This window comes from Phascolarctos cinereus, unplaced genomic scaffold (genome assembly GCF_003287225.1).
Source record: "Phascolarctos cinereus isolate Bilbo 61053 unplaced genomic scaffold, phaCin_HiC Scaffold_26;HRSCAF=526, whole genome shotgun sequence".
Lineage (NCBI taxonomy): Eukaryota > Metazoa > Chordata > Mammalia > Diprotodontia > Phascolarctidae > Phascolarctos > Phascolarctos cinereus.
In genome coordinates, this window is record NW_027555591.1 from 80,926 (window position 1) to 98,958 (window position 18,033).

At 42.1% G+C, this 18,033-nt stretch overlaps 1 long non-coding RNA gene across 1 annotated transcript; it reads right to left on the minus strand.

Moving 5' to 3' along the window:
• Positions 1 to 524: 524 nt before the first annotated feature.
• On the minus strand, positions 525 to 12,512 carry LOC110203919 (uncharacterized). The gene is made up of 3 exons (XR_002323120.2): positions 11,872 to 12,512; positions 3,634 to 7,552; positions 525 to 1,271 (listed from the first exon to the last, which is right to left on the minus strand). It is a non-coding gene; the product is annotated as an uncharacterized LOC110203919 (long non-coding RNA).
• Between the last annotated feature and the right edge of the window lie 5,521 nt (positions 12,513 to 18,033).

Below are 18,033 nucleotides of genomic sequence, written 5' to 3' on the forward strand. Positions count from 1 at the left end.
AGGGGTTGGTGGTCTGCTGCTGCTGCTGCTGCAGCTACTGTGCTTTTCCCTTATGTGGAGCACAGGATGCCCTACCCACACCCCTGCCAACCCTGCCCTCCCCCTCCAAGCTGAGGTCAGCTGCCCCAACCCATCCCACCCAACCCCCAGCAGCTGCCCTCAGGAACCTGGGACCTGGTTCAGCCCTGGGTCCTCCACCAAGCACTGTGGCCCCTTCCCCTCCCCAGGTTGGGTGATGGGAGCTGAGAGAAAAAATGGGGGGGCTCCTTACTCGACTAGCCCTGCCCTTAGTGTGACATCACCTTTCACAGAGTTCAAGTTTTATGGCTTTTCCCCAATTCAGACTCCACAATCCACCCCTGAAAAGACTCCCCTACACTCTTTCTGAATGTATTCAAAGGTCCCTGGGGTGGCTCTATACTAGGGTGTTTAGGGCCTTTGCGGTACAGTTGGGATGGTCCCATTTGTAAGCATAAACCACAGGGCAATATAAGCACAGATATGAAAATAACATGGCCAATGAAAAAATGACCACAATTGTTATAATTATATTCCATCCCACCCCTGGGGAGGTGAAGGAAGAACCAATGGCATTTGGGGATTAATGGGAGATCTGAGTTTCTGAACTAGGTTCAGAGACAAATAAACATGCCTTGGGCAGTTTTACAACATATCGGGGAGTGACAGAGAATTGAATCAATTTCAAAATGGGAACAGAACAATTTCATTTTCTCAGTTTCCCCTTTTTCTCAAGTGGAGGCGTGTACAATGATTATCACCAACCCACCCCCAACGTCCATTTCATTAACAAATTTCATCTTGGAATCCAGACGTCCCATGTAGTTGTATGGTCTCTGGAACATCTTTTTTTCGGGCAATCTGGAAAATATTTTGTCCTCAGGGGCAGCTCTTCAGTGGAATTGTTTTTTTTCTGGTTCCAAGTGACTTGTAGAGACTTCTTAGATGTTCCTGCTAAAATCTTTTACAGAACAGATCTCAATACAAGTTAGTATAGCCTCTCAAATTTTACTTCTCCAGTAATGAGTTCATATTGTAAAAACCAGTTGAAACCTTGAGTTCTGCTCTTAACAAGGGAGCATCAAAGTAGGAACCCAGAGTTTGCCTGAAGCTTCAGAAAATTTAGTTTCACCTGCCCCATTAGAATCATTTACATTTGACATAGAGGATTGTCTGATTTTGTTACTTTCTCAAAAGTTTTCACTCTGATTCCAATTCATTTAGGAGGATCAGATGCTATTGAGGATTCAATCCTATACATGAAAATATAAGCAACAACATTCTTGCAGGCTTTCTGCCCCTGAGAACAACAGTGATACAAACAAATTTACTTATAAGAAGCTGACTTTACTCCAATTAAAATTAAAGACTTGGGAGAATACTTAAATAATTAATTCCAAGGTAGTGCATCAATAAATTGTTTATAATAAAATGTGCTTGTACACATTAGTAATAACTTGAATGAAATTGACTTTTCCATTAATGTAACATGAAAAAGGGAGTTACACCCCTTTAAGAAAACTGATTGACTGAAATTCTCTTCCCCAAATCAAGATGTTTCTGATTTTCACCCAACAAGTTAATAAATCATATCTTTCTTTCACAGACTTTTTTTTTGTCTGTGCCTAATTATTCCCACATTATTCAGAAAGGATAAGTTATTTCAGGGACTTCATCTTTCACATGACTATGCAGGCAGGCAGATGACATGCCCGAGTACTAATTTACCTTGTTGTTTGGGATGTGGAATGACTACACATTCAGATTGAAAACACTAAGATCTCACATACTTGTATTGTGCTCATATCTTTTACTGACCACTGGCTCTGACTATAAGAATTTGATATAAAAGGAAAAAGCAGGTAAATGATTATAACAGCAACAAACTAGTCCTTCAGGCTTAAGCCTAAAGACACATATATGACAGGATAAAGCATCCTTAGCTTTGTTTGATTTCAGGCAAGAGTCACAGTTTAATAACTAACCACGTAGTAATAATTCTACCTCACCAGCAGTTAAATGATTATAACAGCAACAAACTAGTCCTTCAGGCTTAAGCCTAAAGACACATATATGACAGGATAAAGCATCCTTAGCTTTGTTTGATTTCGAGAAAGAGTCACAGTTTAATAACTAACCACGTAGTAATAATTCTACCTCACCAGCAGATGTAGCAATAGCCAAGTGGGAAACATTGCTATTCAAAGGAACACAATAAGGAAACTGAGCCAGGAGGATCCCACCTTAGGTTGCTGCCAAGGTTGTCCTCTCAACTTTTTCCCAGAGACAGATCTCCACCTGTGCAAGATTACATTCCCTCTGAGTAGCTTGTGGCATTTCTCTCAAATGGTGGATTACTGACTGAACGATTCATCAGACAACTATACCTAAATTCAAACCTCAAAATACAATCAGTTATACGCCCAAGAGCTTTGACCTCAAATGGCAAGTTTCAGTAATCACAGCTTAGGGCTAGATACAATTATTTTTACTCTCTTGTAGTTGCAATAAGAAACAAAAATTTACCAGGACTCACATACATAAGAGATTTCACTTAACATCTTTCACTTGTTTTCTTTTTGTCTCAAATTTAAATTTGTCCTGGTGTAAAAACCAGTCATTAGAAATCATTTCTATATAATATATGAACTTGCACATCCTCAGCAAGCAAGTTTGTTGTTTGGGAACTCCATAATCCAAAGAAGCTCTTTTCCCAGGGCTGATAATCTTCCTCACACAGATGATTTCCAGGAACCTGGCAAGTTTACAAAATAAGGGGACTTGACAAGGACCCCAGAGGAGGGGCTGATCCTGATGCTCCTGCCTGCCCACCCCATGATGTATTCTTCCTCCAGACTGCCACATACTCTGGCAAGGCCACTATTTTCTGTGTTAATTTAGTTTGTTTTTCACTGACGGAATTTCCCCTCTATCCTTCTATGGCTACCCACTAGCCAGGATGGCTTTCAGGGTTCCCATACAGCATCATATATTCCGCACCACTATCTACCATACTGACATAGTTTGTTTATTTTTTTGGACCCCAGTATATGGTAACTTGCACACCGGGCTTCTGACCACCCTTTATAGCCCTACGTCAGAGGCAACCTTGGCCATCTTACTAAGGGAGGAGAGGAAGGGGTTTCCACTCCATATACCCTTAGAGCTGCTATGGGCTGCTCACTTTGACACCACCATCACCACCTCCTAAGGTAGAATAGACTAACGTGGCTGCCCACCCTCATACCCCAAGGAGGACTGCTCTGAATGGGCAGAACTAATCTGGATAAGGCTTTTACCTCATCCCCTCCTTTCCACACACAGTAATCAATGACCAGTTTTAGGTTTTAACATTAAAACAATATCCTCAAATAACTTAGTTAACAATCTACAACCTTTATAAGTGATAGCCAAATTGTTTTAGCTATAACTTCCTCTTAACTAGAGGCAAAGGTAGAAATATCCAGGTCTCCAAATGGCAGTTACAAAACATTGGAAGACAGGTTTAGCAGGGCTGATAAAATAACATAAGTGTTTTAAACAATTTTTCCATTTTCACTTTCTTTCAGATGTTGCTTTCATAACATCCAAATTATGAAAAGTTTCTTGACATACCTGATAGAAAAGTTTACCCTTTTGAACCATTAGTATGTATTTGAAACTTGAAACACACCCAGTACCAGTCAGGTGACTTCAATCCTGTTTAATGCATTTCCAAATTAATTTACACAGAAAATCGGGCATCTCATCACCATTGGCACTGTATACTGGTCACTTCTAATTAAAGAACTAATAATGATAGTTAACATTTACAGTGTCTGCTCTCTGCCAGGCATTGTGCACTGAGAATGGGAAAGTAAGAGGTAGAATGGGGTAAATTATCTGACATAAATAGGCAAGAAAGCGATTTTACAGTGGAGGGGAGGAGAGAGGAGGTGGCAGGGAACACTTTTACCTTAGTCTCACCAGAAATGCCTCAGAGAGTGAATAACACACACACACACACACACGCACACACACACACACACACACACACACACAAAGGGTCCAGAAATGTATCTTACTCTACAGAAATGTAGGATGGGAAAGGTAGAGGAGAAGGAGGGGTGATAGAAGGAAGGACAGATTGGGTGAGGTGGTTGTCAGAAGCAAAACACCTTTTAAGGAGGAAAGTGGTGAAAGGAGAGAGAGAATAGAATAAACAAGGGGGAGAACAGGATTGAGGGAAATACAGTTAGCTATCATAACTGGTAAAAAAAAAATTCTTGAAGCCAAATTCCTCTGATAAAAGCCTCATTTCTCAAATATATAGGGAAGTGAGTCAAATTTATAGAAATAAGAGCCATTCCTCACCAGATAAATAATCAAAAGATATGATCAGTCAATCAGTTTTCAGATGAAGTAATCAAAGCTATCTATAGGCATATGAAAAAATGCTCTAAATCACTCTGCATTGGAGAAATGCAAATTAAAACAATTCTGAGGTACTACCTCATAGGTATTGGGTAAGAGGATAGACAAAGAAAATGACAAATGCTGTAGGGAATGTGTGAAAAATGAGACACTAATGCGCTATTGGTGGACTATTGAAATGCTTCAAGCGTTCTGTAGAGCAATTTGGAACTATGCATACCCTTTGACGTAGCAATACAACCAACAGGTCTGTAACCTAAAAGAAATTTATAAAAAAGGGGGGGGACAGACATATACGTGCGAAACTATTTATAACAGCTCTTTTTCTTGTGGCAAATAACTGGAAATTAAAGAGATGTGCTTCAACTGGGGAATGGTTGAATAAGTTGTGGTATATAATTGTGATAGAATGCTATAACTCTATAAGAAATGATGATCAGGATGGTCTAAGAGAATCCTAGGAAAATTCACATGAACTAATGGAAAATGAAGTGAGTAGAACCAAGAGAACCTGGTACACAGTAATAGCAATATTATAACATGATCAGCTGTGATCGACTTAGCTATTTTCAGCAATATAAAGATTCAACACAACTCTGAAGGACTTGGGGTGAAAAATGCTATCCATTCCCAGAGAAAGAAGTGATAGTGTCTGAATACAGATGAAAGCAAACTTTTTAAGTTTACTTTTCTAGGGTTTTTTTTTTGGTTTATGTTTTCTTTTACAACATGACTAATAAAGAACTATGTTTTGCATGACTAAACATTTATAGGCTATATCAAATAGCTTGCCTGCTCAGTGGGTGGGGAGTTGAGAGGGAGGAAGGGAGAGGATTTGGAACTCAAAAGTTTTAAAATGAACGTTAAAAATTGTTTTCACATGTAATTGGGGAAAACTAAAGCACTAAATAAACACTAAATAATAATAACAACAACAACATAAGCAGACCAGTCCACAGACTCTTTATGTAATATGAATTTATTACCCCATGGACGTGGAAAAGGGCAGAAGGGAGTTAGGAAGGGGACTGCACCTCCCTGGAGGAGGGGCCAGGACATGATTCAAGGACACGTGGGGGCTGGACACAGGGGCCAGCCACATAAGGACCTGGCTGGAACTGAAAGGGAGAACAGGCTGGCAAGACAGATACATGAGGGCCGCACATGGAAACATTCAGGAGAGGACAGGTCATATGTGGTGCACACCAGGAACAGACATGCACTACCTTAATGTGGATGGACAAAATACCAAAACACAGAAATGAAACTCTTAAGAGGGTGGGCAGACTAAAATGTAGGTCTGCTCTCTCAGCACTGGAGGTCTCAAGCCAAGCCTTGATCCGGCAGTGGTGGTGGCCATCTCTCTGCAGGTCTGTTCTTCTCCTTTCACTTGGAGGATATTTTTTAGCTTTTCCTTTTTGGGGGGATGGTGTGGTAGGAGGCCACAGAGCACCAACTTGAGGGGCAGGAGCAGAAAGAGATCCCAGTACAGTATGATAAAGTTGACATAGGTGCTTTCTTGGAATTCAGCTAGCTTATAGAATTCCTTCCATAAAGTCCAATTTGCATAATGCAAACTTATGTAAAGCGCCAACTGTCTGTACTCCTTTGTATTTCCATTCAGTTTTCTCCATAGGTCTTTCATATCTAGGTTTTCTAAACTTCTCTTACTCTTCTTAACTTCTTTCTTATTCATTTTGTGATTCACTTTATCTAGCTCTCAGAGGAAAAAACTGAGGTGCCCCACTACTACAGTTTTCCTGTCTGTTTCTTCCTGTTATTTGCTTAATTTTTCTGTTAAGAATTTGAATCCTATGCCATTTCCGAAATACGTTTAGTTTTGACATTACTTCATTGTCTGTCATTCCTTTGAACAAGAGGTAGTTTCCCTGCTAATTCCTTTTCATAGGGATATTTTTGCTTTTGCTTTGTCTGAGATCATGATTGCTACCCCTCCATGTTTTTACTTCATCTGAAGTAAACAGCTTCTTCTCCAACCCCCTTTTTCACTCTGTAGTTCCTTTGTTTCAAGCATGTTTCTTGTAAAAAAACCAAAAAACAAAAAACAAAGGAACAAACATACATATTTTTGGATACTGGTTTCTAATCCATTTTGTTACCTGATTCCATTTTATGAGTGAGTTCACCTAATTCACAGAGTTAGGATTACTAACTATGCATTTCCATTCTTCCTACCTTCTTCGTTTTCTCCTTCTCTCTTTCTTTTTATTCTGTCTCTCCTCTAGTTTCTGTTTTGCATATGACAACTGCATTATTTTATCAGTCGACCCTTTTATCACCACTTTTTCTTTCTTTTTTAGACTCTCTTACTTACCTCTCGGGTAAGCTAGATATTTATGACCAATTCAGTAAGTATATATAGGGACAGACATAAATATAGATAAAGGTATTTTCCTCTATTAAACCAATTTAGATGTGACTGAAGTTCGAGCATTGGCTACTCCGCCTCTACCATTTTCCACTGCGAGGTGAAACCTCTTTTTTGCACACCCGTTTTATGTGAGATTATGTCCCTCATTCTTTCTCTCTTTTCTGCCTTCTCCCAGGGCATCCATAATATTTGCCTATCCATTTATTTTCCATCATGCCAACCTAAGTGGCTCACTCTCAAACCTTCTATGTAGAATCCTTCTACCTCCTCTAATAATGATAACGTTCTTAGAAGATAAGTGTATCCTCTTCCCTTATATGAAAGCACACAATTTAACCTTAATGAGTTGCTTATGATTTCTCTTTCATATTTCCCCAGAAAGCAAGTCTGTAGTAAGTAGAATGTTCTCAGGGAGTGTGTCTTCAGCCCCAAATGTCTTGTCTGCTGAGTGTTCAGAGGCTAGATGTTCTTCCCCAGAGAGTAAGCCTGTAGTAACTGGAATGTTCTCAGAAAGACTGTCTCTTGCCACAAGTATCTTTTCCTCTGAGTCTTCTCAGAGCTTGTGTGTCTCCACATATCAGTATTTCATCCACTGAGTGTTCAGAGGCTAGATGTGCTTCCCCAGAGATTAAGCCTGTAGTAACTGGAATGTTCTCAGAGAGACTGTCTCCTTCTGCAAGTATCTTTTCCTCTGTATAGTATTTTAGTTGTGTTGACTGCTTTTGCTCCCTAAATCAAAAAATACCACTTGCCACAAGGCAATGCTCTCAGGGAGGAGGAGAGGAAGAGGGAGGGATACATGGGATTCCATCATGTAAGATACTGAAAACATCAATAAAATATTTTTAAAATGAGGTCAAGTACATAAAACATATTCATGGAGAAGTGGGCAGGGGACAGAAAGGGGTTTGGGACGTGCAGAGAGATTCCTTCCATCTCTGCAGCCTCAGGATCATGGCTTGGCTTGAGACCTCCAGCACTGAGAGAGGAAAAATTTGGCTGCTCCATTAATCCACAGGTCTGGCATCCCCCTGTCAGTCTTCTGTCCACTCCCTCTCGGGGTACTGCGTGTCTTTCTTCAGTCCATGTGTTATCTCTCCTTTTCTGTGTGCAGCCATGTCTAGCGATCACATATTTGTCCTCCACTTGCTTTTCCTCTCAGTTCTGGCCAGACCACCATATGGCTATCCCCAATACCCGCGTGATCTTCTTCCTGATCTTGCTTCTCTGTCCCCAGCCCCCATGAGTCCTTGAACTGTTTCCTGGTCAACTCCCTTCACAGGCAGGTGACCCCCTTCCTGCCTCCCTCCCTCCCTCCCTCCCTCCCTCGTAATCATGTCTGTGGGCAAATTCACATTACTTCAAAATCCTTCTACTTACAGGCCTGCCCAATGGTCCACTTACACAAAACAAGAATGGCCTGTACTTGATGGAAAAACGAAAAAAACAAACAAAGAGATGGTATATGTGGAAAGCAATTTGGGAGAAATTTTATAGAGGATTAGCACCTCACGCTAAGTATCAAACTAAATTATAAAGGAATACATGAGTTAGATATGATAGTTAAAATAATACAGTAATAAGTGATGAAAATTATACATAAGTGATATAAATATGATCATTAATAATACTCTAACTTAGGCCTACAACTCACTAATTTAGTCATTCTATAGCTATACATTAAGCTCCTACTTTGTGCTGGGCACAGAGAAGGACAGGTAGCCTAATTAATCAATCAGCATTTCTCTAGTACTTCATGCTTAAGAGGTACACTGCTAGGCTGTGGAGATGCAAACACTAGTGAGGACACAGTCTAGACCACGAATGTCCTTGACAACTACTTGTATCCACATAATCACCTTGACAACATCTTGTATCCAGACCCCTGAAGTGACCAATCACACTCCAGCCCCTAACAAATAATGGACCACAAAACCATGCAATACCTACCACTGCTTACCCTAAAGTAACCTTAGAACAAATTAACATGCCGCCTGTTCCATCAGCCAGTTCTAGTCATCATTACCCTATAAAAGAACAACAGTCTCAATAATGAAAGAGTAAATCCATAACCAATGATGATGAAATTAAAGCAATGCTAACGAGTTATCTTGCCCAATCATATGCCAGTAAAACTGACAATCTATGTGACGTGAATGAATAGTTAGAAAAACATAAGCTACCCGAATTAAAAGAAGAGGAAACAGAATACATAAATAACTATGTTAAAGGAAGAAAATTTAACAAGGCATGCATGAGTTTCCTAGGAAAAAATTCCCAGGACCAGATCACCTGTGAAAGTGAATTCTAGGGGACACCTAGATGGTGCAGTGGATAGAGCACCGGCCCTGGATTCAGGGCGACCTGAGTTGAAATCGGGCCTCAGACACATAACACTTATTAGCTGTGTGACCCTGGGCAAGTCACTTAACCCCAGTACGTAGCCAAAAAAAAAAAATCAAAAACAAAAAAAAGAAAGTGAATTCTACTAATCATTTCAAAACAATTTCCTCCCAATACTATATGAATTACTGGAACCAAGAGGTAAGGAAGGAATCCTATCAAATGCCTTTTATGGCACAAACATGTTTGTGATACCTAAATAAGAGTGTAGGGATATATAAAAACTAAAACCTTACTGGAGGAGCTGTGAAATGACATATCCATTTTGAAAAGTAATTTGCAATTCTGCAAAGGAAAATATCCAAAGCCTATAAAACAAAGACTGCATTACACCCCAATAAGGCCGCTAATAAAAAATGTCCAAATATATTCTAAAATACTTATAATAACACTTTTTGTGATAGCTATGATTTGGAAACAAAGTAGATGTCCATCAACTGGGGAATGGCTAAACAAGACGTGGAACAAGACAAGAACATGAAAGGCATGGAATACTGTTCGCATGCAAGAAGGAATGATATGTGTGATGAATACAGAGAAGTATGGAAAAATCTTTGTGAACTGATGCAAAGTGAATTAAGCAGAGTCAAAAAAATAACAACCCAAAAATCCAGTATATATACTGGGTAACTACAACTGAAGTGGAAGAATGACACAGTAAAAATTTAAAAGTACTTCTAACAAGATTTCAAAGATGAAGTAGGACTGAAAAGGAAACGTGAGAAGACACCATCACCCTACCCCATCCAATAGGTGAGAGATTCACAGGTGTTACACATTGAACATCTTTTCTAAACGGCATCAATCAGTTGCACTCACTTTTCTTTTCCTCCCTACAATAAGAAATATGATTTGTTACATGGCATGGCTCTTGAGGATAAGGAGAGGGAGGGATACATGGGATACCCTGGTGACATAAGAAATACAAAACATAAAAAACATTCAGAACGAGGTCAAATACGTTAAGGGAAATAATGGAGGAGGTGGAAGGAGGAAAGAAAAGGGTTTAGGTTAGTGATTATCGGTAGCAGATCCAAACGATATTACAGAGCTGTCATTATGAAAACAACAGTTGTTGTTGTTTAATCCTGTCTGACTTTTGCTAATCTCATTTGGGCTTTTCCTGGCAAAGATACTCTAGTGGTTTGACATTTCCTTCTGTGGCTCACTTGACAGATGAGAACCTGAGGGAAACAGGGTGAAGTGACACGTCCAGGGTCACACAGCTAATAAGTGTCAGAGACCATATTTCAACTCAAGGAGATGATTCCTCTGGACTCCAGGCCCAGCAGAATACCTAGCTGCCAAGAACACAATTTCAACTTTTTAAAAATAGAAAAGTTGATCGGTGGAAAAGATCAGATATGCCATGTACAGAAGCCAACAAATAAAACAAAATAGTGTTTAATGAATTCAAAGGCAGTGACTGGGGGAGAGGGAAGATGCTATTTGGTTAAAAAGAAAAGACGGCATAAGGGAAAAGCAGTTTGTCAGAAATTTGATAGGTCATCAACACCTCTTACCACCTATCAAATTAAACTACAAACGAATACATGAACTAGGTGTAAAAAGGGAATCAATAGCAAATTAGAGGAGTGAGGAGGAAATTACTTTTCACATTGATGGAGAGAGCAAGAGGTTATGGCAGAACAAAGAATAGAGAGAATCACGGAAAATAAAGTGGATGATTCTGCTTCCATAAAGTTGAAATGCTTTTGCACAAACAGATCAAATGTAGTTAAAAAGAGAAAGGTAACAGTTAAGTGAGGAAAAATATCCTTGCAGTAAAGATCTCTAAGGTCTGTTGCATGTGGAAGATACAGAAGGAACTGATTGCAATTTCTAACATTAAGAACCATTCTCTAACAGGTCAAAGGACAGGGCTGTTTTCGAAGGAAGAAATCCAAGCTATCAATAGCCCTGGGACAAAATGTTACAAATCCCTTATGATGAGAGAAGTGTACACTAAAACAACTCTCTTCTTTTCAGGCTGTAAATTGGAGATATCTACAGGTTCAGGAACACTCCCCTTTTTCTGTTCCACAAGAAGGTATATGGATGAAATTCTCCATTCACCAGATTTTGATGGAAACCAGAACAAAAAACCAATTTACCATTAAAGTAAACCACACCAAATAAAAGACATGAGGAAGAGAAGGGGAGGAGAAGAGTTCCTAGACTGTGTCCTCTCTCCCCAGGAAGTGAAGAAAAAAGGATGGAAATATCCACCTGAGGAGGGGAGGGAGGGAATATCCCCAAAATCTTCTCCCTGCTGACCTCCACCCCACTTCATCTCACCACCAGCCAAGCCCCAGACTTCCAGACAAAGGGCTAGGCAGGCAGGAAGCCCCAGGTAGAAGCAGCCCTGGGGAGCAGGCACAGAAGCACCCACCCACACAGGCACACTGCTCCTGCTGTCACACACAGGCACACACAGATTATCCTACCTACATACACAACACAGGCATAAACAAAAATACTGATACTCCCAGGATCTTCCACCCACCTTTACACACATCCTCCCGAGCACTAATTGGGGAAGGTCTAGGGTCCGATTTATGAAAAGGTGGGGGGTGGGGAAGAGAAGGGAAGAGAAGGAGAAGAAAGGGAGAAGCTGAGGCAGGAGCAGGGGAGGGGGCACTTACCTGACTCACAGACACCGTAGGCATTAGTAGGACCCTCAGGATCCGTCAGTCTGGAAGACGGGGGTAACGGAGGGGACGGGCGTGGAGGGGAAAGGGAAGGGAAGTGGATGAGGGGCAAGCAGACGTCTAGCTGCCCATCCTACTCACATCCTCCTCCAGAGACAAAGAAACTCTCACACTTAATAGAAGGTAGAAGCCTCCCCGCCCCTACCTTGACCCAGTGATATCACTGCAGGGCGGGGCTAGCCTCCTCCAGAGAAAAGAGGGAAGGGAGGAGGGAGGGGAGAGGTTTCTGATATCTGATCCAGAGCAGTGGAGGGCCCCCCCAGACACTTCTCTCTGCCCCCATCACCCAAACTGGCTACGGGAGGGGGCCGCAGGCACATCTTCCTTCTGGAAGTGGCCCGGGGCTGACCGGGGTCCCAGGTTCCAGAGGGCAGGCTGCTGGGGCTGTGATGGGGGGCAGCAGCTGAGCTCAGCTTGGAGTTCTTGAGGGTCGGCCCCTTTACAGAAACTGGGAAGGGGAGGACAAAGAGGGGACGGGAAGGTGGGGAGAGGGGTGCCCTGGGCTCCACAAAAGGGAAGAGCACGGTAGATACAGCAGCATCTGCAAACCAGTAGTGAAACGGACTTGGATCCCTCACCACAGCAGAGAAAGAAAGGGCCGGTCTGGGGAAGGGGTGGGACTCAGCCTCCTTTCTCCCGCCAAGAGGAGACAAAGATTTGGTCGGGGAGGGGTGGAAGGAGAGGGGAGCACCAAGGGAAGCATTGTGTTCATGTGTGGGTACCCTGGTCTAAATCCTACATAATATAAACCTTCCAGAGCCTGGACAAGAGGGAACCACACCCTCCTTTCTGGCTCAGTGTCCTCTACAAAGGGGAGACCAAAACGCTCGAAATCCCTTATAATGAGAGAAGTGCACATTAAAACAACTCTCTTCTTTCAAGCTGTAAATCATAGAGATCTGCAGATTCAGGAACAGTCCCCTCTTTCTGTTCCACAACAAGGTACATGGATGAAATGCCCTATTCACCAGGCCCTGGTGGAAGCAGAACAAAAAATCAATATGCCATTAAAGTAAAGGACACCAGACAAAAGAGGTGACCAGGAGAAGGGGAGGGAAGAGTCCTGGACTGTGTCCTCTCTCCCCAGCCTCAAGGTCAAGCCAAGGATAGGAAGAAAGGAGGAAGAAAGGATGGAAACATCCACCTGAGGAGGGGAGGGAGGGAATGTCCCCAGAAGCTTCTCCCTGCTGGCCTCCATTTCACCACCCCCCAAGCACCAGACCTCCAGACAAAGGCCTGGGCAGGCTGGAAGCCTCAGGCAGAAGCAGCCCAGGAGGAGCAGGCACACATGGTACACACACCCATACAACACACGTACACACACTCACACAGACATTCACCCCCACACACACACATGATTCTACCTACAGACACAACACAGGCATAAACAAAGGTATTCATACTCCCAGTACCTTCCACCCCCTTACAAATAACTTCCTGATCATTCAGCGAAGCAAAATGGGGAGGGGGAGGCCTCGGCTTCATGAAAATTTTGTGGGGGAGGGAAGAAAAGAAAAGGAGAAGAAAGGAGGAGACTGAGGCAGGAACAGGGAGGGGACACTCACCTCACACAGACATTAGGTACTAGCAGGACCCTCCGGATCGATCAGTCTGGAAGATGGGGGTAACGGAGGGGAGGGGTGTGGAGGGGAAGGAAAGTGGGTGGGGGGCACTCGGACCTCCAGCTACTCCACTCACATCCTCCTCCAGAGACAAAGACTTACCAGTAATAGAAGGTGAGAGGGGATGGGCACAGTGACGTCACAGCAGAGCGGGGCTAGTCTCCTCCCAGAGCAGAGGGGAATGGCGGAGGGAGAGGAGAAGGCTGTGTGACATCAGGCTCAGAACAGTGGGAGGACCCCCAGTCATTTCTTCTGCCCCCATCACCCAAACAAGCTAGGGAAGGGGGCCGCAGGTGCATCTTCCATGTGGAGGTGGCCCAAGGGCTGACCAGGGTCCCAGGTTCCTGAGGGTAGGCTGCTGGTGCTGGGTGGGGGACAGCTGAGCTCAGCTTGGGGTTGTCTGCCCCTTTATGCAAACTGGCAGAGGGAGGACAAAGAGAGGATGTGGGAGGCAGAGGGACGGGTGTCCTGGGCTCCACAAAAGGGAGGAGCACAGTAGCTGCAGCAGCATCTGCAAACCAGTAGTGAATGGGACTAGGATTCCTCCCAACCCCAGAGCAGAGAAAGAAGTGTGTGTGTGTGTGTGTGTGTGTGTGTGTGTGTGTGTGTGTGTGTGTGTATGGGGGGAGGTCTAAGGAAAGGGCGGGGCTTAGCCTCCTTTCTCCCTGGGAGAGGAGACAAAGATCTGGGCAGGGGGGTGAGGGAGAGTGGGGTACCAAGGGAGGCAGCATGTCTGCCCCCACTGTTCATGTGTGGGTGCCCTGGTCTAAATCCTATATAGCATAAACCTTCCAGAACGTGGACAAGAGGGAGCCACACCCTCTTTCTGGCCCAGTCTCCTCCACAAAGGGACCTCATACATTTCTTTCTTTCTTTTTTTTTCAGGCAATTGGGGGTTAAGTGACTTGCCTAGGGTCACACAGCTAGTAAGTGTCAAGTGTTTGGTCTGAGGCCGGATTTGAACTCAGGTCCTCCTGACTTCAGGTCAGGTGCTCTATCCACTGCACCACCTAGCTGCCCCTCATACATTTCTTTCTAAAACTCTTTCAGATTTGAGGTTTTATTCTCTCCAATACCAGCTGCCCTCCCATTAGTGAATTGGCACAGTGGAGAGACATCTGTAATTGCAGGCACAAGACCTAGACTGAAGGTCTGCCTTACTCATTCTGTGGCCATGGGCAAGCCACTTAAACTCTCTAAACTCAGTTTTCATATCTGTAAAATGGGGGTGATATAATACCTAGGCTAAGTAAGTTACAGGGTGGTTGTAAGGTTTAAAGGAGATGTTCTGCAAATGGCTTTCCAAACCATGAAGCACTATAGAAGTGTTTCTTCTTCTTATCATTATTATTCATCTCTGTTAGATTTTTGGTGCAGTTTACATATCATGCCATTGATTCTTTTCTGTTCAATATTCTTCAGATCATTGCACAGAATTACTGTCTTTTGTAACTCAATAAAAGTATTGGGATGTTAATTCATCTGCTGAAGGCTCCAGGAATACATCTTTAGGACAATTCTAGGAGGAGACAGGATTGTGGGGGTCACATGTTCTTCATGCTGTTCCCACATGGTTTTCAGTTCTTCCCCTAGGTCTCTCTATATGTTGCAAGCTTTTCATCCAGGGAGCTTAGAGATTAGGAACACTTGCTATGCTATTAAAAACATCGTTCTTGATTTTTAACATTAAATGAAGTGTTACGTCTTTGTGTTCCACAAGAAACTTGTTTGATATGGACTTTGACAACATCCATCAATCTTCTCCTCCCTTTTTAATGAGGACGTGTTAATCTCTGTGCTTCTTCATTATGTAGATTTTTCTTAGCATCCTTGGAAAGTGTCTGTTTTTGTCCATTGCTGCAGAACCAGGAGAGGGCCTTTCTACACTATGCCCTAAGAGGGTGGCTGCTTTAAGAAGGCTATCTTCTGGGAGTGGGACTGGGAAGCAGGACATGCTCTCCCTAATTTGGCAGGCAGAAGATTCTAAGGGATGGGTGGATGAGTATGAGAGTTCCAGGCAATGCTGTAGCCTGTAGAGGTGGTATTGGGATTACTGTGGTTATGTCCATATGAAACAAGTGCTATATGGAGCTCTAGCCAAGGTAGGCTTCCCCATGGAAAAGCTCTCTAAACACACTCAGGAGTCACCCAAGACTTTCGTTTCACCCAGATAGACTTCCTTCAGGAACAGAGAGAAGGGATTCTCACTAAAATACCAAGATTTGCTGAAGGTCTTTAGCTAGGAGCTCCCTCCTGTTTGTGTTGCCCCATAAGCTAGCTCCTGGGGACTTCCCCTCCATTAAGAAGGGGTTCAGTTGGTTTCCTTAAAGGGCATCAATGAAACATTTTTCATTTAGGGGTTAAGTTACTGCTATCACTGTGGATATCCAAAGGCCAGAGTATACACCGAGTAAACATACATAGTATAAGAGAGGTCGAGGAATAAGGTATTCTGGAAGGTAAAAGAGCTTGGATTTCAACCAAGAATCAACTACCCAGTAAAACTGAATATAATCTTTCAGGGGGGCAAGCGGACATTCAATGAACTAGCAGACATTCAAACATTCCTCTTGAAAAAACCAGAGCTGAAGAGAAAATTCAATTTCCAAATATAAGACTCAAGAGAGGCATAAAAAGGTAAACAGGAAAGCAAGAATGTAAGTTATTCACTATTTTGTTTACATCCCTGTGGGGGGGATGATACTTGTAACTCTTAATAGTTGTATCTCTATTAGGGCAGTTAGAAGGAGCTTAAAGTAAGGGAGGGTGTGAGTATAAGTTGACTTTGATGGGATGATATGATGAGATGAGTACAGAGAACTATGGAAAGATCTTTGTGAAGTGATGCAAAGTAAATTGAGCAGAGCCAAGAAAACAGAATATATAGTAATTTGAGTTAGAAGGGTCAATGGATGGATCTTTTAGTTTTGGGAAAACCAGAGCTTTTTTACAGACACATGAGAAGAGGCCAAAAAAGAGGGAGACTGAAGAAGAATACAGCTACCTCTTCTTATGTGATAGAGGGAAGGAGGAAGACAGTGGTAATGATGATAGGAAATTTTGAAAAACAGAGGGGATGGAGTGAGGTCACATCATCTGACTTCAGTTTTCTCACTGAAATAGGCAGCTAGGTAATCTGTAAGTGAAGCATAAGAATGAGATTAGGGGAAAGAGGAGAGAAGAGGTTGACACAAATATAGAACTTTACATTATGCCTCTTAAACTTCATCTTATATAATGTGGTAAATCATTGTAGCCTGTCAAGACTTTTTTGGTACCTGATTCTACAACCCAACATGTCCACTACCCTTTTATATTATCTTCAAATTTGAGAAGCATTTCATCTATCTCTTCTTCTGACTCACTAATAAAAATGTTAAACAATAAAAAACCTTTTCAATTCGATGTAATCAAAATCACTCATTTTGCACTTCATAATGTCTCTGTGTCCTGTTGAGTCATAAATTCCTCCCTTCTCCATAGATCTGATAGATAAGTATTCCTTGCTCTCCAAGTTTTTTATAGCATCAATCTTTGTATCTAAATCATGTACCTATTTTGACTTTATTTGGTTTATAATGGTGTATGGTGTAAGATGTTGGTCTATGCCTTGTTTCTGTCATGCTATTTTCCAGTGTTCCAGTTTTTGTTAAATAGTGAGTTCTTATCCTAGAAGCTGGGGTCTTAGGGTTTATCAAAGAGTAGATCACTATAGTCATTGTGTCTTCCATACTAAAGTACTCCACTGATCCACCATTCTATTTGTTAGCCAGTACCAAGTAGTTTTGTTGATTGTTGCTTTATAATACAGTGTAAGATCTGGTATGGCTAGGCCACCTTCTCTAGCATTTCTTTTCATTAGTTCCTTGATATTTGGTGTTGAGGGCCAGAGCTGAAGAGTCTAATATGGGATAAGGAATTTAGGTTAGAGCTTGACTCTTTCCTTTTCCTACCCATAAGGGCTTAATTATTCAGAATATTTGGCTCACCAATTTCCTGTGCCTGGAAGGTGTTAGAATACTCTGCCCATTGAACCTTTAAGGCTAGCCTGTGCGAGCAATTAAGGATGCGCATAAGGGCTCGGATTAGGCACATAAGAATACTGGGAACGCCTCAGGGATGATTGTTAGCTTTCACTATATAACCCAGACCCTCAGAATAATAAACGGCTCAGTCTTTTACTGACCTGCCTGGCCCACGTTTCTTCATTGCACTCTCCTCCATTTGATGCAACACTTAGTTGTGGAAGACAATTCTAGACCTTTTATTCTTCTCGATGAATCTTGTTACTATTTTTTCTAGCTCTATAAAATAACTTTTTCACAGTTTGGTATATACATATATATATGTATGTATATATATATATATTATATATATATATATATATATATATGTGGATTTAGGCAGAATTGTCATTTTATTATATTGGCTATGCATACCCATGAGCAACTGATGTTTTTCCAGTTATTTAGAT